This window comes from Rana temporaria, chromosome 1, assembly GCF_905171775.1.
Source record: "Rana temporaria chromosome 1, aRanTem1.1, whole genome shotgun sequence".
In the NCBI taxonomy this organism is placed as follows: domain Eukaryota; kingdom Metazoa; phylum Chordata; class Amphibia; order Anura; family Ranidae; genus Rana; species Rana temporaria.
This window is the reverse complement of record NC_053489.1, coordinates 590,036,199-590,052,411: the sequence shown is the minus strand read 5'-3', so window position 1 is coordinate 590,052,411 and position 16,213 is coordinate 590,036,199.

Below are 16,213 nucleotides of genomic sequence, written 5' to 3'. Positions count from 1 at the left end.
CAAGTGCAGATATTTGGTCAGTGGTGGATCGTATTAGGGACAAGGTAACGGAATAAACGGAATGGCTCAACCAGGGCTCAAAGAGCAATAAAGTACTTCTTAATGGAGCAGGGAACGGTTATACACTATATAAACCAACAGTTTTGAGACGCCTGACTATATACGTACATGAACTTTAATGGCATCCCAGTCTTAGGCCCTGTACACACGAGGAGACATGTCCGATGAAAACGGTCCGCGGACCGTTTTCATCGGACATGTCTCCTGGGAGCTTTTGGTCTGATGTGTGTACACACCATCAGACCAAAATCCCTGCGGACAGAGAACGCAGTGACGTAGAAGACACCGACATTCTCACGGAAGTGCAATGCTTCCACGCATGCGTCGAATCAATTTGACGCATGCAAGGGATTTCGGTCAGGTTTCCAGCGGACAAGTTTCTAAGCATGCTAAGAAACTTTTGTCCACTTGAAACCTGTCCGCTAGGCCAGGAAACCTGTCCGATAGGCCGTACACACGACTAAACATGTCCGATGAAACTGGTTCGCGGACCAGTTTCATCGGACATGTTCGGTCGTGTGTACGGGGCCTTAGGCTGTAGGGTTCAATATTGAGTTGGCCCACCCTCTGCAGCTATAACAGCTTCAACTCTTCTGGGAAGGCTGTCCACAAAGTTTAGAAGTATGTCTATGCCAATGTTTGACCATTCTTCCAGAAGCGCATTTGTGAGGTCAGGCACTGATATTGGATGAGAAGACCTGGCTCACAGTCTCCACTCTAATTCATTCTAAAGGTGTTCTATCGGGTTGAGGTCAGGACTCTGCACAGGCCGGTCAAGTTCCTCTACCCCTAACTCGCTCATCCATGTCTTTATGGACCTTGTTTATGCACTGGTGTGCAACCATGTTGGAACAGGAATAGGCTGTTCCCACAAAGTTTGGAGCATGAAATTATCCAAAATGTCTTGATAGGCTGTTGTCTTAAAAGGTCAGGACTCTGTGCAGGTCAGTCAAGTTCCTCCACCCCAAACTCGCTCATCCATGTCTTTATGGACCATGCTTCGTGCACTGGTGCACAGTCATGTTGGAACAAGAAGGGGCCATCCCCAAACTGTTCCCACAAAGTTGGGAGCATGAAATTGTCCAAAATGTCTTGGTATGCTGACGCCTTAAGGGTTCCCTTCACTGGAACTAAGCGGCCAAACCCAACCCCTGAAAAACAACCCCACACCATAATCCCCAATCCACCAAATGATTTGGACCAGTGCACAAATCAAGGTCCATAAAGACATGGATGAGCGAGTTTGGGGTGGAGGAACTTGACTTTCCTGTACAGATTCCTGACCTCAACCAAATAGAAACACCTTTGGGATCAATTCGAGCAGAGACTGCCAGGTCTTCTCGTCCAAAATCAGTGCTTGACCTCACAAATGCGATTCTGGAAGAATGGTTAAACATTCCCATAGACACACTCCTAAACCTTGTGGAAAGCATTGCCAGAAGAGTTGAAGCTGTTATAGCTGCAAAGGGTGGGCCAGTTCAAAATTGAACCCTACGGACTAAGACTGGGATGAAATCAATGATCGTGTGTGTGTAAGGGCATGTGTCCCAATGCTTTTGGTAATCTAGTGTATCTTCTGTGCCTTTGTTGGGGAGATCCCTCACAGTCTGTGTGGTCATCAGACTCAGAAGTGAATATAGATCTCCACAACTGATAAACCATATTTAATTTAAAAATAAAAAATCTTTAACCCACTTTGTCCAAAACTAAAAAGTTTTGAACGGACGTTTTAACACCTTGTCCACCAAGTTACGTTTATAAACATCTTGGTAGTCAAGAGGCTAAAGCAAGCCCACAGCTGTGCGCTTGAGTTTGATTTTTTTCAACTGACTCTCAGCTCTCATATAGAAGCGATCTGGGTGATTGAACAACCTGTCCCCCAACTGGTGCCGCCCATGGTGTTTCCCTGACTTTTCCATCTCTCTGGGAAGCCCAGACCATGGTAAAACTGCTTTAGAATGTCAAGCATGAGGAGGTCAGGAAACATCCATTCCTTGAGCTCTGCTGCTATGAATGAACCCCTGATATCTTCATAAAGAGGACCTGTCATCTGCCCAATGCTATCAAATAGAGGGCTTGATAGCCCCTTAGTGATAGCAATACACTTAAATTGAAAAATAAAGTTTACTAAAAATATATATACCGGTAATACACACATCCACGTGCACACAGAGGAAGTGTATGTATATGTAAACAGCGGTTTATCAGAGGTATCACTGCTAACGTCAGCAATATTTCTGGAGCCATAATTTATGGTTATATTGAAAGTAATAACCTGGAAATTGCCATTTAAGAGTCGCCTAGGGATAATTTGGGGTACCATAGTTTTCCGTCATTTCCCCGCCTACCACACTGTCAATCACCTCCATCTGAGGAACATCACTAGGACCGTGTCGGATCAGCGGCACCCCTGGTCAAACGACTAGCAGGTAAAGCCCTAGGCCACTGTCATTCTTACCAAGTTGATCCAGGGCTCCAACCAATTGCCTTAAAGGGATCAGGAAGGATTTTTTTTCCCCAGCTGCAGCATATCGGCAACGCTAGGCAGGTTTTTTTTTGCCTTCCTTTGGATCAACTAGGTGTATTGATTGGGCCCCCCCCCTCATTTTTCTTTATCCTACAGGTACCACCACCATCGCCACCAGCGTTATTACCACCACCTACCCCCTAAACCCGCGACATTTTTCTGTACCACCATCAACATGAAATATTCAGCGAAAAACATCCGTGACCTAAGAGACGCCACGTCAATATTACCGGACGCCGTTCTAAAACTACGGAAAGAACAGCTTCTAAGAATTGATCAACGGGCAACCATCAAAAATAGGATGGCATCATCTCAGATAAAACATCTATCTTGCGCCCTGATTAACACAAGATCCGCAGTCAAGCATTGACAGGAAATCCACGACTTCATCATCCAACACAACATAGATTGCCTTTTTATTACAGAAATCTGGCTAACACTGGTTTGTAATACCATTCTAGGAGAACTTGTGCCAGAGAATTATGGCATTCTAACCGAGAACAGAATTGGGCAAAGAGGCCTAGCAGTAATATACAAATCTCCCCTCTCTCTCACCAAACCAGACTTACAGAGTTCATTGCCCTACATGGAAACACTCACTCTACAACTCTAAACAACACCCCAGGACATGGTACACATACTATTAAAGGGGTTGTAAAGACAAAAATATTTTCCTCTTAAATTAAAGTCTGAAGCCTCGTACACACGGCCGAGAAACTCGACTTGCCAAACACATCGAGTTCCTCGGCCAGTTCAGCCCTGAAGCCGCCGAGGAGCTCGGCGGGGCGAGAGCTCCCATTGAACAACGAGGAAATAGAGAACATGTTCTCTATTTCCTCGCCGAGCTCCTCGTCGGCTTCCTCGGCCGAAAGTGTACACACGACCAGTTTCCTCGGCAGAATTCAGCCAGAAACTCGGTCGGAAGCTGAATTCTGCCGAGGAAACTGGTCGTGTGTACGAGGCCTCACAGTAGCTGATAAAGTAAAAAGTAATGTTTTGCATTATAACTAGTTTGATACCTGTTGAAATCGAGCTGTTTTATTCACCTCTGTCACTCCTGAATCGTTATTCTCACTGACTTCCTGGTTTGCGGTGCGCATTCATTCTTGCTACATCACGGCCTAATGGGAATTACAGTTCCCTTTAGGCTTAGCCTCCATGCCTGTGAGGGATAAGAGAGCATCTTCACGCAGGGCTGTAGTCATAGGGAGGGGGTGAGCACATTCTGCTTTCCACCATGCAAAACGGCTCAGATGGTGGTGGAAAGCAAGAAGAGGAGTGACAGGAAATGGCATTTTCAAACCTGGATTACTGTATTTTGGAGGTCAAAAGGAAAAACGAGGTAAGTGATATTTAAATGCTCTAGCTTACAGCAATCAATTGATCTAATAAAAAACAAACCTTTAGTGTTCTTTTAAGCTACAGACCGCCAGACCCAAAGATGCATCTCCTCACATCGCTGACAGAATTTATCGATACTCACACTCTAAAAGCCAAACACCTCCTGCTACTCAGGGATTTCAACCTCTGGGCCAACTCCTCACAGGGCCCTATAGCCAACGCCTGCATTGACCAATTGGAAGGACTAGGTCTGCAGCAACTGATATGAGCACCCATGCATGCCTCAGGTCACATCCTCGACCTGATCTTTAAACAGGATATGGACATCAATATTTCAGAAAACAGACCCCTTTATGGAACCAATCACCCCATCCCTGAGATGCCTCCATTGGCTGCCCATAAAAGGCCGAGTCACATTCAAGGCCCTATGCCTGATGCACAAATGTGTACACAGAAGCGCTCCCCAATATTTAAGTGAGAAAATAAAACACCAAAACCCCAATCGAGTCCTTCCATCAACTAACCAAAAATTACTACAAATTCCCAAAGCCCGCTACAAGACCAAAGGAGAACGTCGATTTACAATCCAAGGACCTCGACTGTGAAACGTATTACCAACTAACATCTGAACGGAAATTGATCACCTGGCCTTCAGAAAAAAACTCAAGACCCACCTATTCTGAGGGATAAACAGAAGGAAAATGGATGCCAAGCGCCTTGAGGTGATTCAGTTCGCATTTGTAGCGCTATATGTTATTCACTTACTCACTCACGAACGAACGAGCACAATTTTAAAGTATTACTAAACCCAGGACCCTGCATTCACTATATCCGGTCTCCCACAGTGCACAGAACATGGAAATGCAATTATTTTAGTAAATATAAACTGCTAAAAACCCTTTCTCATCAGCAGTTAGAGCAGTCTTGTGACTTCCATCAGTGTCTGGTTAAAGCTTGTAGGAGGAGTTTTCATTCTCCCATGATTCTCCTATGAGAATGCGGGACCCCTGACCCTCTGTTTGGACAGTACTGATTGATCCTGTGCTGATCACATTCACTCTTCCAAGAAAACAAAAACTCTAGCAATACACACCAAACTGAGCATGTGCAGCCTGTACAATGGTTCCCGAAATATCTGATTATTTTTTGGAGACAGTGGAAGAAGGATAGGATCAGAGGAGACAGGATCACACAGCTTTTTTACACAATGCAGTGGATTAACCCCTTAGGTTTCACAGTGAGTATAGCAAGCATGCTTTACTGCATATACAGGCTGATTTTACTGTTGTGGGTTTAGTAACACTTTAAGGTTTGTCATTTGGGTTTGCTGGCCATCTATTTACGCAACACAACCACATCCTTTTTATTCTACCAAAACAAAAATAGGTTTTGTGTTTGTGTGCACTAAAACTCATGTTAGTGCATTTCTGTTAAGAATTTTTGTTAAGAATATGTTTGATAAAAAGTTGTGCAAATAGCGTACATAAATTTCTAGCAAAAAAAATGCAAGTTTTAATGTGCACAAAAAATGTAAAAACTGCCCCAGCAGACAAGTGTTTTTTGTATGCATGCCTCTCTTTTAAATGAAATGCCTTGTGCCCCCCTGTTACACCCAGTGCCTCATACAATTTTACCTAGGGTACTTCTCGCAAAAGAGAGGCATAAGGAAATGCATAGGACAGAAAGTAATGGAGAGGTATGATGCACTGTGCGATAGAGGTATTAGGCACTATGTGTGGTAGGGATGGGAAATGTTAACGTTAATTGAGAATCTTCATAAAAAATAGTGTAAATATTACCTTACAGTAGTATATTTAAATTCCTGTTTACCTTCAACTCCCAAACATGTAGACAGGTTGTCACATATTCAAATAATTAATGTAATTATTCAAACATTTTTTTGTAAAGATTCCTAATTCCTTTAGTAAGGCAGCCCAATTGTGTGAAAGGTAGGAGGTATTGTGTATAAAAGAGAGTCATGAAACACTGTATATGAAAGATTTATGGGTCATTTTAATTAATACAGACACAGTGTATAATAGAGGCATGAGGCACTGTGTGTAATAGATAGGGATGAGTTTCGTGTTCGAGTCGAACCCATGTTCGACTCGAACATCGTATGTTCGACCGTTCGTCGAAATTCGAACGTTACGGGCCGTTCGCGCCAAATTCGAGTGGCGCGTCACGGCCCATATTTCACTGCGGCATCGCAGTGCATTGCTGGCTGATGATTGGCCAAGCATGCACTATGACCCGCATGCTTGGCCAATCACAACGTGCAAAAAACAAAGAGCCATAATTGGCCAAAGCCAGGGTGGCTTTGGCCAATTATGGCTCAGGGGGTCTAGTACACGCCACACACTATAAAAGGCCGCCTGCAGGTCGGCCTTGTGTAGTGTGTTGCGGCAGTGGTTTGAGACAGAGAGAGAGAGAGAGTGTAATTTTTCCTAGGTAGATAGAGCAGGCAGGCTAGTCAGTTAAAGTTACAGTGTGTAGAGGATATACATGCATCCCAGGTGTTGTACGTATATTTATACACTGTATAGTTTAGCTAGATCAGCTATTCCTAATTTACTGGCAGGCAGGTGATTGTGCTAGCTGCAGTATTCTCACGTGGTGTATTGCACGTGTCCTCTGCAGTGTGCACCATAAAGCTACGTGGTGTGTGTACTGCCTTTGTCCTCTGTAGTTTGCACCTAAAGCTACTTGGTGTGTACTGCTCGTGTCCTCTGCAGTTTGCACCTAAAGCTACGTAGTGTGTGTACTGCCTTTGTCCTCTGCAGTTTGCACCTAAAGCTACGTAGTGTGTGTACTGCCTGTGTCCTCTGTAGTTTGCACCTAAAGCTACATAGTGTGTGTACTGCCCGTGTCCTCTGTAGTTTGCACCTAAAGCTACGTAGTGTGTGTACTGCCTTTGTCCTCTGCAGTTTGCACCAAAAGCTACTTGGTATGTACTGCCCGTGTCCTCTGCAGTTTGCACCTAAAGCTACGTAGTGTGTGTACTGCCTTTGTCTTTGGCAGTTTGCACCTAAAGCTACGTAGTGTGTGTACTGCCTGTGTCCTCTGTAGTTTGCACCTAAAGCTACATAGTGTGTGTACTGCCCGTGTCCTCTGTAGTTTGCACCTAAAGCTACGTAGTGTGTGTACTGCCTTTGTCCTCTGCAGTTTGCACCAAAAGCTACTTGGTATGTACTGCCCGTGTCCTCTGCAGTTTGCACCTAAAGCTACTTGGTGTGTACTGCCCGTGTCCTCTGCAGTTTGCACCTAAAGCTACGTAGTGTGTGTACTGCCTTTGTCCTCTGCAGTTTGCACCTAAAGCTACGTAGTGTGTGTACTGCCTGTGTCCTCTGTAGTTTGCACCTAAAGCTACATAGTGTGTGTACTGCCCGTGTCCTCTGTAGTTTGCACCTAAAGCTACGTAGTGTGTGTACTGCCTTTGTGCTCTGCAGTTTGCACCAAAAGCTACTTGGTATGTACTGCCCGTGTCCTCTGCAGTTTGCACCTAATGCTACTTGGTGTGTACTGCCCGTGTCCTCTGTAGTTTGCACCTAAAGCTACTTGGTGTGTACTGCCCGTGTCCTCTGTAGTTTGCACCTAAAGCTATGTAGTGTTAGTACTGCCTTTGTCCTCTGCAGTTTGCACCTAAAGCTACTTGGTGTGTACTGCCCGTGTCCTCTGTAGTTTGCACCTAAAGCTACTTGGTGTGTACTGCCTGTGTCCTCTGTAGTTTGCACCTAAAGCTACTTGGTGTGTACTGCCCGTGTCCTCTGCAGTTTGCACCTAAAGCTACATAGTGTGTGTACTGCCTTTGTCCTCTGCAGTTTGCACCTAAAGCTACTTGGTGTGTACTGCCCGTGTCCTCTGTAGTTTGCACCTAAAGCTACTTGGTGTGTACTGCCCGTGTCCTCTGCAGTTTGCACCTAAAGCTACATAGTGTGTGTACTGCCTTTGTCCTCTGCAGTTTGCACCTAAAGCTACTTGGTGTGTACTTCCCGTGTCCTCTGTAGTTTGCACCTAAACCTACTTGGTGTGTACTGCCGTGTCCTCTGTAGTTTGCACCTAAAGCTACTTGGTGTGTGTACTGCCCGTGTCCTCTGCAGTTTGCACCTAAAGCTACTTGGTGTGTACTGCCCGTATCCTCTGTAGTTTGCACCTAAAGCTACTTGGTGTGTGTACTGCCTGTGTCCTCTGCAGTTTGCACCTAAAGCTACTTGGTGTGTACTGCCCCGTGTCCTCTGTAGTTTGCACCTAAAGCTACTTGGTGTGTGTACTGCCCGTGTCCTCTGCAGTTTGCACCTAAAGCTACTTGGTGTGTACTGCACGTGTCCTCTGTAGTTTGCACCTAAAGCTACTTGGTGTGTGTACTGCCCGTGTCCTCTGCAGTTTGCACCTAAAGCTACATAGTGGGTGTACTACCTTTGTCCTCTGCAGTTTGCACATAAAGCTACTTGGTGTGTACTGCCCGTGTCCTCTGCAGTTTGCACCTAAAGCTACATAGTGTGTGTACTGCCTTTGTCCTCTGCAGTTTGCGCCTAAAGCTACTTGGTGTGTACTGCCCATGTCCTCTGCAGTTTGCACCTAAAGCTATGAGGTGTGTGTACTGCCTTTGTCCTCTGTAGGCCATTAGTATGTCTGGAAGGACAACAAGGATAGGCAGAGAGACTCGAGGGAAAGCAGGCTTTGCTTCTAGAGGCAACAGTGCTGGTCGTGCACACGGTGCATCCTCATCAGCACGTGGCCGTTGGACACGCTCGTCCTTGTTTTCGGCAGCTGCCCGTGTTGAGCCGCAACATGCCGAAGACTTGGTAGAGTGGATGACCAAATGGTCCTTATCCTCCTCATCCTCTCTCACCCAGGCTCAGGGTACTTTGTCTGGCAAAGCAGCTGCCAAGGCTTCCTCTTCCCTCTGCTCAATGGCATCAGTCACTCCTTCCCTAGCCCCACCATGTCCTCCTGAGGAGTCCCCCGAACTGTTTGACCACAGTGTTGGGTACATGCTGCATGATGATGCGCAGCGTTTTGAAGGCTTCGATGATGGTACACAGCTAGAGAAAGGCAGTAACGTGAGCCCAGAGAGAGGGGGTGCCAAGAAGGACAGCAATCTGGCAGTCATGTTCCCCAAGCTGCAGCATACTGCCAGGTTTTCTACAGTGATGAGGAGGGAGCGGATGATGAGGTCACTGACTCTACGTGGGTGCCTGATAGGAGAGAGGAGGAGGCACAAGCACATCCCCAACGAGGCAGGATGCCCTCCAGGGGCCAGCTTAAGGGCAGCACACCGACTGCATCACAACGCAGAGCTACGCATGTGCAGGGCGCTGCTGTGTCTCAGCGTTATTCCAAAAGTTCTTTGGTGTGGGTCTTTTTTGAGACGAGTGCATCAGATCGCACCGCTGCTATTTGCAACATATGTCTCAAACGTATCTCGTGTGGCCAAAACATCACCCACTTGGGCACCACATGCTTGACCAGACATATGTCAACCTGCCATGAAGTTCATTGGCAAGCGTACCTCAAAGACCCACACCAAAGAACAAAGCGGACCTCCCCTTGCCCCTCATCAGCTGGGATCTCCAACCCCACTATACCCTCAGTCCTCTCTGAAGCCTGCACTGATAGGCCTGAAGGTGTAGAATTAGGTGTGTCACAGCCTAGTACATGCGGGCAATCTACTATCGGTACACCGATGGCAGATTGTACCAGACACATTTCCCTGCCCCAGCTGCTGCAGCGCCGAAAGAAGTTCTCTCCCAGCCATCCACATGCCCAGCGGTTGAATGCTAGATTAGCTAAATTGCTAGCACTTCAACTGCTGCCTTTTCAGTTGGTAGATTCTGCCCCTTCCGTGAGTTTGTGGAATGTGCGGTACCTCAGTGGCAAGTTCCCAAATGCCACTTTTTCTCACGGAAGGCGATTCCGGCTCTCTACCGCCATGTGGAAGGCAATGTCCATGCCTCGCTGGACAGGGCGGTCAGTGGTAAGGTGCATATTACTGCTGACTCATGGTCCAGCAGGCATGGACAGGGACTTTACCTATCTTTCACGGCGCGACGCTGCTGGCAGCTGGGAAGGATGCAGGACAAGGTACAGTAGTGTTGGAGGTTGTTCCGCCACCACGCCTACAAAATGCTACTACCGGTTGTGACACACCTCTCTCCTCCACCCCCTCCTCTTCTTCTTCCTCTGTGGCCTCTTCCTGTGCTGATGTGTCCTCGGAACCAGCGGTGCTCCGTAGGCGTTCAAGGGGCTACGCAGGTACGCAGGCAAAGAGATGCCATGTGGTGCTTGAGCTGGTGTGCTTGGGGGATAGGAGCCACACTGGGGCAGATGTTATGTTAGCTCTGCAGGGGCAGGCTCAGAGGTGGTTGATGCCACGCCAGCTTAAGCCAGGAATGGTGGTTAGAGACAATGGCACCAACCTCCTCTTCGCCCTGCGACAGGGAAAACTGACTCATGTGCCCTGTTTTGCTCATGTCCTTAATTTGGTGGTGCAGCGGTTCTTGGGCAGGTACCCGGGCTTACAGCATGTCCTGAAGCAGGCCAGGAAAGTCTGTGTGCATTTCCGATGATCATATTATGCCAGTGCTTGGCTGGCAGACCTCCAAAGGGAATACAACCTGCCCAAGAACCGCCTAATTTGTGACATGCCCACCAAGTGGAACTCTACGTTGGCTATGCTGCAGCAGCTGCACACGCAGCAGAGGGCCATCAATGAGTATCTGTGCCAATATGGCAGCAGAACTGGGTCAGGGGAGCTTGTTTTTTCCCCCCACGCCAGTGGGCCATGATCAGGGATGCATGCACTGTCCTGTCACCATTTGAGGAGGCCACGAGGATGGTGAGCAGCAGTGGCAGCTGGTGAAGTTTTAGGATGGGGGGGCGCCAGACCCCGCCCTTCCTTTTTGACCCCTCCCACTTCCCATAAGCCCCACCCCTTATAGAATACTCACTCCGTCACCTGTATTCCACTTGCTTCCACCCATAGTGTCAGGAGTGTACAGCGCCAGCATCGCAGCACAGATTATACAGTCCCACCATCACAGCACAGAGTATACAGCCCCACCATCACAACACAGAGTATACAGACCAGCATCACCAGGGCCGGTGCAAGGATTTCTGCCTACACAAGCGAAGCTCCATTTTGGCGCCCCCCCCCCCCCCAACGGCCACCCACCTCCCTTGCAAAAATATTTCTTTCAATAATTACCCCCCTTCACATATCCCCCCACACAGTAATGCCCCCCCCTTCACATATCCCCCCACACAGTAATGCCCCCCCCTTCACATATCCCCCCACACAGTAATGCCCCCCCTTCACATATCCCCCCCACACAGTATTGCCCCCCCTTCACATATCCCCCCCACACAGTATTACCCCCTTCACATATCCCCCCACACAGTAATGCCCCCCCCTTCACACATCCCCCCACACAGTAATGCACCCCTTCACATATCCCCCCACACAGTAATGCACCCCCCTTCACATATCCCCCCACACATTATTGCCCCCCATCACATACCCCCCCCCACACAGTATTTCCCCATCACACATCCCCCCCCACACACACACACAGCACTACCCCCCCCCCACACACACACAGCACTGCCCCCCACACACAGCACTGTCCCCCCACAGCACTGCCCCCCCCCCACACAGCACTGCCCTCACACACACACAGCACTGTCCCCACACACAGCACTGCCCCCCCACACACAGCACAGCCCCCCCCCCCCACACACACACAGCACTGTCCCCCCACACACAGCACTGTCCCCCCACAGGACTGCCCTCACACACACAGCACTGTCCCCACACACAGCACTGCCCCCCCCACACACAGCACTACCCCCCCCACACACACACACAGCACTGCCCCCCACACACAGCACTGTCCCCCCACAGCACTGCCCCCCCCCCACACAGCACTGCCCTCACACACACAGCACTGCCCCCACACACAGCACTGCCCCCCCCACACACAGCACAGCCCCCCCCCCACACACACACAGCACTGTCCCCCCACACACAGCACTGCCCCCCCCACACACACAGCACTGCCCCCCCACACCCCATCCATCACATTTCCATATATTTTCCTCCCTTCCCTCTCCACTCCTACCTTTCACAGAGCGGAGAGCAGGAGGCGGGACAATCGTGAACCGAGAGAAGCAACATGTGACGTTCTCCCTCTCTCTGAGTGCCCTGCAGTGCAATCTGGGAGTTGTAGTCACTGCAGAGCACAGGCACCAGAGGGCCAAGTGAAGTCTGTGTGCCTGTGCTCTGTTGGAGAACTACAACTCCCGCCATGCTCTGGGGCTGCCGTCGCCTTCTTTAGGGGAAAGGCTAGGAGGACGGCGCCGCAGCGGTGGAGCCTGCTATTGGACGCAGGCAGCCTGAGCCGTGCCTACCACCACTATAGATCGCCGCCGCCGCGGACCGGACTCTGCGGCTGTGTGCAGCGCGCCCGCCGCTTGCGAGTCTGCGGGAGTCCGGACAATAAAAAAAAAAATCATCTTTCCGCCCCATCCCAGGCTGCGGACCTGCCCGCCCCAAGCGGCCGCTTGGTCCGCCTGGTGGTTGCGCCGGCCCTGAGCATCACAGCACAGAGTATACAGCCCCAGCGTCACAGCACAGAGTATACAGCCCCAGCGTCACAGCACAGAGTATACAGCCCAGCATCACAGCACAGAGTATACAGCCCCACCATTGCAGCACAGAGTATACAGCCCCACCATCGCAGCACAGAGTATACAGCCCCACCATCACAGCACAGAGTATACAGCCCCACCGTCACAGCACAGAGTATACAGCCCCACCATCACAGCACAGAGTATACAGCCCCAGCATCACAGCACAGAGTATACAGCCCCAGCGTCACAGCACAGAGTATACAGCCCCAGCGTCAAAGCACAGAGTATACAGCCCCAGCATCACAGCACAGAGTATACAGCCCCAGTGTCACAGCACAGAGTATACAGCCCAGCATCACAGCACAGAGTATACAGCCCCAGCATCACAGCACAGAGTATACAGCCCCAGCGTCACAGCACAGAGTATACAGCCCCAGCGTCACAGCACAGAGTATACAGCCCAGCATCACAGCACAGAGTATACAGCCCCAGCGTCACAGCAGAGTATACAGCCCCAGCGTCACAGCACAGGGTATACAGCCCCAGAGTCACAGCACAGAGTATACAGCCCCAGAGTCACAGCACAGAGTATACAGCCCCAGAGTCACAGCACAGAGTATACAGCCCCAGCATCACAGCACAGTACATATTACCCTCCTCCCTGTACATATTACACCCACCTGTACATATTACTCTCCTCCATGTACATATTACCCCCTGCAAATGTTACCCCCCCTCCCTGTACAAATTACACCCACCTGTACATAATTCTCTCCTCCCTGTACATATTACCCCCCCTGTACATATTACCCCCTCCTTTACATATTAACCCCCCTCCCTGTACATATTACATCCTCCTGTACATACCCCCCCTCTTACCTGTACATATTAACCCCTCCTGTACATATTTTCCCCCTCCTTGTACATAGTACACCCACCTATACATATTACCCTCTCCTGTACATATTACACCCACCTGTACATATTTCTCCATCCCCCTGTACATATTACCCCCTCCTGTACATATTACCCCCTCCTGTACATATTACCCCCCATACATATTTCCCCATCCCCCCCTGTACATATTACACCCACCTGTACATATTTCCCCATCCCCCTGTACATATTACCCCCTGCTGTACATATTACCCCCTGTACATATTTCCCCATCCCCCCTGTACATATTACCCCCCCTCCATGTACATATTACACCCTCCTGTGCATATTAACCCCCCCTGTACATATTCACCCTCCTGTACATATTACCCCGTCCCCCCTGTACATATTACCCCCTCTATGTACATATTACACCCTCCTGTGCATATTAACCCCCCTTTGCATATTAAAGGGGGGTGTACATATTGCCCCCCCCCCCCATCCCCCTACACGTTGCCTTCTTGTCCACCATCTCCAAAAATACACCTGGTAGGGGTTAAAGCTGATGCTGTGGCTGACTCACATAGATGAGAGCCCACGGCTTCCTGCAGCAACGGAATCGGCACATTGAGGTGGAGGGGGGAACTTAAAGCAGTGCACACTGCTGCTCTGGAGTGCTGTGGCGGCAGGACTCGGAGTGAACTGCAGGGGGGGGGGGATCGCTGCTGGATTCCAACACAGGTATGCTGTGTATATATGCTGGTGGTGGCGGAGCTGACTGGCCGGCAGTACTAGCGGCATCGGGGGTGCTGCAGTGCTGGTGCGGGGGATGGAGCCAGGAAAACTTACCTTCAATGGTTGGCGCCGCTCCTCTATGACGCCCCCACACGCGCTACAGAGAGATGTGATGATACCGGAAGTCATGTACTGTCACTGCCCACTGACCTCTGCTCCGGTCCCGCTGCGCCAATCCCATGACAGCTAGTGGGCATGCTAGCAAATCAAAGGAAGTGGGAGTGTGTGTGGGCGCACAGCCTGCGCCCTGCACACACCCTAAACATGGGCAAGTCAGCATCCCAGCCTGCAATCAGCTGATTGCAGGCTGTGAAGCTTCCCATAGACCGCCGCATGTCCGGTGCCTGGTCACTCGTGAAGTGACATTTAAAAAAAAATTCAATTTTTTTTCTTTTCACAGCTTGGGGGGGCGGCGCCCGAGCGCCCCCTATGGGCGGGCCGCCACTGGTGAGCAGTGACAGTGCATGCATCAGTGAGACTGTCCCTCTTATTCACATGTTGGAGCACACGCTGCATGGAATAATGGACATGCCCTTGAGGCAGAACAGAGGGAGGAAGAGGAGGACTTCCTTACCTCTCAAGGCCCCCTTTATCCAGACAGTATTCCTGCTTGACCGTCTATCACATAGGAAGAGGACGAGGAGGAGGAGGATTGTGTCAGCATGGAGGTGGAGCCTAGCACTCAGCATCAGCATCAGTCTTGGACTTGTACATGGCTGGGATGAGGTGGCTGCAGATCATGTCGTCCTCAGTGACCCAGAGGACTTCACACCGAATGCCTCATCAAACCTACGTTGTATGGCCTCCCTGATCCTGCAAAGCCTGCGGAAGGATCTTTGTATTCTTGCTATCAAGGAGAGGGATCATTACTGGCTGGCAACTCTCCTTGATCCACGGTACAAGAATAAGGTTGCGGACCTTATCTTGCCGGCGCAGAGGGAGCAGAAGTTGAAGCATTTCGGGAGGCCTTGCAGAAAGGTCTGTGCAACACGTTCCCAGAGACTGGGGGTTTACAAAACCCAGGTCCTGGACAACGTGTTGCTGAGGCTTCGGTCAGTCACAGAAGGAGCGGTGGAGAAGGTGGCCGTCTGACCGATGCGTTCAGGCGATTTTTTAGTCCGCAGTCCCAAGGTATGACCGGTTCCAGCATTTATCGCCAGCGTCTGTTTTACATGGTGCGGGAATACCTAGGGGCAAGATCAGACTTGGACACCTTTCCCACCGAAAATCCTCTGGCTTACTGGGTCTTGAGGATGGATCACTGGCCAGAGCTTGCACAGTATGCAATTGAGCTACTGGCTTGTCCTGCATCCAGCTGGCTTGTCATGCATCCTGCACACCAAAGCACATTCAGTGCTGCTGGAGGCTTTGTAACCGATCACAGGGTATGCCTCTCCACCGACTCGGTCGATCGACTGACCTTCATAAAAATGAATCAGGCTTGGATCACCACCAGCTACCAAGCACCTGATGCTGATGTAACTGAATAATTTTTTTTGAAATGTCAGATCCCTTCAAGACTGCCTATGCTGATGCTTAGTGACTATCCTTTTTCCTCCTCAATGATCATGCTGATAGCTTTTAAGAACGTTTTTGGTTCTGGGGACCGCCACCAGTGGCTAAGGCCCAATTTTTCTGCCCCTGTTTAACAGGGGCGTGTAATTAAAATTGTTGATGCAATACTTTGCATTGGGCTCATTCCTGCGCTCCAACTAGAGTATCTGTGAGGGGTTGCAGTGTTGTGGCACCAGCACCAGTGCCTAAGACCCAATTTTTCTGCCCCTGTTCAACAGGGGCGTGTAATTACAATTTTTGAAGCAATACTTTGCAGCATGCTCATTCCTGCGCTCCAACTAGAGTATCTGTGAGGGGTTGCAGTGTTGTAGCACCAGCACCAGTCCCTAAGGCCCAATTTTTCTGCCCCTGTTTAACAGGGGCGTGAAATTACAATTTTTGATGCAATACTTTGCAGCGGGCTCATTC